Source organism: Dasypus novemcinctus, chromosome 23 (assembly GCF_030445035.2).
Source record: "Dasypus novemcinctus isolate mDasNov1 chromosome 23, mDasNov1.1.hap2, whole genome shotgun sequence".
Lineage (NCBI taxonomy): Eukaryota > Metazoa > Chordata > Mammalia > Cingulata > Dasypodidae > Dasypus > Dasypus novemcinctus.
The window spans coordinates 13,460,386-13,465,327 of NC_080695.1; the positions used below are offsets into that span (position 1 = coordinate 13,460,386).

The 4,942-nt window shown below is 47.2% G+C and overlaps 1 pseudogene; it reads right to left on the reverse strand.

Annotated features, from left to right (window-relative positions):
- Positions 1–1,468: 1,468 nt before the first annotated feature.
- On the reverse strand, positions 1,469–3,526 carry LOC101437554 (spindle and kinetochore-associated protein 3 pseudogene; annotated as a pseudogene).
- Positions 3,527–4,942: the final 1,416 nt, after the last annotated feature.

Sequence of the window (4,942 nt, forward strand, 5' to 3'; positions counted from 1 at the left end):
CAATCTCATCCAATTCTGTGGATTCAAATACATGCATCTTACAGTTTATAGTGAAAGGTTGACATACATTTTGGGACTCATTAACATACATGAAGATTGACCTTGAAAAAATAAAACTAAATATTTTGAAGATAATTTCTTTAACCTCATATGGAACAAAAATTAAATTATAACTGCACACTCATAGAATAAAGAATAAATCAAACATTTAATTTGTTTTGGTGAAAATTTCCTGACAGAAATCATGAGAGCATAAATGTGACAGGCTGTCACTTCACATTTGACTCTCAAGGAACAACGGTAAACGAGGGTAATCTTTTCTTCACCAAATTTCCCAAAGCCTGTCTTGAGCTTTTGCAGCACCTGGTCATACTTGTCAGGTGTTTCTTCACAAATTTTAACTGGTGTCTGCTTGAAGCCAGACCATCATTTTCCCATTGGGTGTAATTTGAAAGGTTCTCCCACAGCACTTTCATGAACTTAGAATTAGGTGAAATTACACTCCCAGTGATATTTGAATCAATAATCTTGGACTTGGTCTAAAAGGGCACCTTGAAGCTATCAGGTAGCCTTAAAGGTATATAGTGTTCCGTCTCCTCTGGCCACAGTTGAGTGCCCACGGAAGGGCACTAGGCCCAAGACGAGTCCACCAGAAGCCTTCCCCGAGATTTCTGATTTGGAACCACAACGGGTGAGGCTGTCTGTTGAATAGTGAAGCTGGAGGCGAATTTGGGAGCTGCCAGCAGCCATGTGGTGAAAGAAGCTGATTTGAGAGTGTGAAACGCATGAAAAAGTTTTACCAGTTTTCTTTGTTACTTACATCTTTGGTGTTCCGTACTTCATATTTAGTACGGAAGAGTGCCGGGTGGCACCGCTTTCACTGCGACCAGAATAGCTAGGTTTGAATTGTATTTTGACAAAATCTGGAGACTGTCTTCTGGAATTGTAGTTCCTTCTGGAGGTGTAGGTGTTCTGAGCAGATTCTCGTGAGAAGGAATCTTGGGATAACGGATAACTTGTGAATACCAAAACTATAGTACTATTTTTTTTATTGTTGTCTATTTTTTTGTTTTTAAAATTTTTATTTTCTTTATTTGTACTGTTTTTTTTGGTTTTTTAAAAAGATTTATTTTATTTATTTCTCTCCCCCCCCCACCCCACCCCCCATTTCCCTGTTGCCTGCTCTCTTTGTCCATTCAGTGTGTGTTCTGTGTCTGCTTGTCTTCTCATTAGGCGGCTCTGGGAACCAATCCTGGGACCTTCTGGAGTGAGAGAGAGGCGATTACCGTCTTGTGCCACCTCAACTCTCTGTTCTGCTACGTCTTCTTATTTTCTCTCCTCTGTGTCTCTTGTTGTGTCATCTCGCTGCGCCAGCTTTCTGCATTGGCCGGCACTCCTGCGCGGGGTGGCTTTCCCACGTGGCCTGGCATTCCGCATGAGCCAGCTCGCCATGTGGACCAGCTCGCCCTCACCAGGAGGCCCTGGGCATCGATCCTGGACTCCTATATGGTAGATGGGAGTCCAATTGGTTGAGCCACACTCGTTTCCCTGTACTGTATTTTGTAGAAGGAATTTTCAAACCGGGTGTGCAGAATGTGGATGCCAAGGGTGAATTTGTGCACTTGGCATCTAGATCACACATACCATGGCCGTTTTTTCGAACTGCTGGATTTATGGGAACAGGAGTGGCAAAGAAATTAACACGGGTCGTTGGTCTTCTTTCTATGGTGTCCTTGCTTTTATTATGCCTAAACATTTTTAAGCCCTATTGTATAATTTTCACTTAAATACCTAGCATATTCAGAAATACTGAAGTGTTCTAATTTAGGAGTTATACATTCTTTGGTGTACATTTTGGAGTTTTTAGTACTTGAGTTGTTGATAGGTGGAGTTGAAATGTTTGCATCTTCCTGATGGTTATTCACTGCCTGTGGCTGGTTTGGCAGAACTTGGGATATCATGTACCACTCAAGTCTAAAATCAGAAAGTTGTGGACTAGATGGAGATGTATTAGAAACAGAAATGCCTGGACTCATAAGGTCAGACAGATCATCCTTCACATTAGGATTTTGAAGATGTTCGCATTTAGCCAACTCTGGTTTAGAGGTGATGACTTCCTGCTCGACCCCTGGATTTTCCTTGGCCCGTGGATTATATCGACACTTCTGGAAAAACTCCCTCATTTTAATGATATCCATTGTATTTCTTTCTTATCAGTACTTCAGTTGCCTGTATGAACCCAATGTTTTCTTGGCTTTCCAAACTTTCTTTATCAATAAGGCTGTTAACATCATCCATTAGAGTCTGGACTTTGAATGCAGGTCATGTAAAATTCTCACTGGATAATCTTCAGATCCATTTCTCTGCTTAGCACCTCCTGCGGCAGGGCCGTCCCACTATCTAGCGTGACGGTCACGGAACCTTCGGCGGGTTCCCGCAGAGCGGCACAGGGCAAGAAGGAACAGAGGAGACCTGCTCAGGCCCCCATTTGCCGCTCGTTTGAAACTCTGTTTAACTTTTTGAGGAACCACCAAAGTGTTTTCCACGGCGACGCCACCATTTCACATTCCCACGAGTCGCACTTATAATGACAAATCCGGTCACGGCACTCCCTGCTTCCGACCCTCCGATGGCTTTTTCGCCTGGCTCTTGGGTCCAGACGAAGACTTCAGGACATCTGCCTTCCACTCTGGCGGCCTTGTCCCACTCTCACCGCCCCGCCTTCCTAAGCTTCAGGCCGCTGGCCTCCGTTCTCTGGAGAGGTGAGCCTTCTCCTGCCTCAGGGCCTTGGCACTTGCTGCTCCCCTGCCTGGAGTGCTTTCCCACGCTCTCCACGCAGCTGCCTCTCCTCCCATCACCCTGTGTCACTTTGTCCTGCTTAGTCCCTATTGAGCACTTGTCAAAACTTGCTTATTTACCTGATGTTGTCGGCTCCGCTTCATTAAAATATCAGTTTCATTGACGTTCTGAGATGTGCTGCAACATGTATGTCTTGGTTTTATTGGTTTGTTTGCAGTACCGGGGCTGGGGATTGAACCCGGGACCTCAAAGGTGGGGAGCCGGAGCTCAACCAGTGAGCCACGTCGGCTCCCCTTAGTTGGTTGTTAGTTTGTTGCATGTTGTCTAGTTCTTTGTTTTTCGTTTTTTTAGAAGGCACTGAGAACCGAATCCAGGACCTCCCATGTGGGAAGCAGGTGCTCGACTGCTTGAGCCACATCCGCTCCCTGGTATGTCTCAGTTTTGAGGCTAAGAGAAATCCAAAGTTGAGGCGTCAGCAAGGCGGTGATTTCTCTCCGGAGACGGTGGCCTTCTGGGGCTGGCTGCTGGCCATCCTTGGTCCGTGGCTTTTCTGGCGCGTGGCAATGCATATGGCGGCATCTTCTCCTGCCTCTTCTGGGTAATACCCTGTGCCGGCTGCCGGCGGCTCTTGGGGCTCCTTGGCACGTATCCCTGCCTCACGCCACATGCTGATGCCCTTTCCTCTCTCTGCCAAGTTGCATTGACTTTTGGCTTCCGGCTCCTCCATGGCCTTCTCTCAACTCTGGCTAATGTCTCCTGCTCATAAAGGACCCCAGTCACCTGGAATGTGACCGACCTTCCTCCAGGTGGCTCAACTGTAATTTTTTTTTTTAAGATTTATTTATTTATTTATTTCTCTCCCCTTCTCCCCCTGCCCGGCCCCAGTTGTCTGTTCTCTGTGTCTATTTGCTGCGTCTTCTTTGTCCACTTCTGTTGTTGTCGGCAGCACGGGAATCTGTGTTTCTCTTTGTTGTGTCATTTTGTGTCAGCTCTCCGTGTGGGCAGCGCCATTCCTGGGCAGGCTGCACTTTCTTTCACCATGGGCGGCTCTCCTTACGGGGTGCACTCCTTGCGCATGGGGCTCCCCTACTCGGGGGACACCCCTGCGTGGCACAGCACTCCTTGTGTGCATCAGCACTGCTCATGGGCCAGCTCCACACGGGTAAAGGAGGCCCGGGGTTTGAACTACAGACCTCCCATGTGGTAGGCGGATGCCCTAACCACTGGGCCAAGTCCACATCCCTCAACTGTAATTAAAAATAGCATCTTCATGGGAAGTGAATGTGGCTCAATGGATAGAGTGTCCACCTACCATATAGGAGGTCCAGGGTTCAATACCCAGGGCCTCCTGTCCCGTGTGATGAGTTGGCCCACGTGCAGTGCTGCTGCACACAAGAGTGCCGTACCACGCAGGGGCGCCGCCGTTTAGGGGTGTCCCACGCACAAGGAGTGCACCCCACAAGGAGAGCTGCCCCTCGCAAATAGAGCGCAACCCGCCCAGGAGTGGTGCTGCACACACGGAGAAGTGATGCAGCAAGATGACACAACAAAAAGAGACACAGATTCTAGGTGCTACCTCACAAGAATGCAAACGGGCACAGAAGAACATACAGTGAATGGACACAAGAGAGCAGACAACTGGGGGGGGAGAGAAATAAATAAAAATAAATCTTTAAAAAAATAGCATCTTCAAGAAGTCCTATTTACAGTGCATTCACACCTGCAGGAATGCAGATTCAGGATATGTCTAAATGGGGGTGCAGAATTCAGTTTACCACGGTGGCATTATGCTGAGTGAATTAAGCCAGACATATAAGGTCAACTATTGTGTGAAATATCTAGAAAGAGCAAATTCCTAGAGGCCAAAAGTGAATGGTTACCAGGGCATAGGGAGAGAGAGGAAAGAGTTGTTGCTTAGTGGGTATAGAGTGTTTGTAAATTCTGGAAGGTTTTTTTAAAAATAAAGTAATTTTAAAAAATACACAGAATCGGTTCCGTGCGAGCGGGGCTTCATTTCTCGGGTTACTGCGTCTGCAGTGCTAGAAGTCCACGGTGCTCGGTGAATATTCGCTGCAGGAAGGGCCGAGCTGGAAATTGGAGCCCCAGCTCGGGTGCCTGTCTTCGTCCAGGTGTGTGTCGGCCT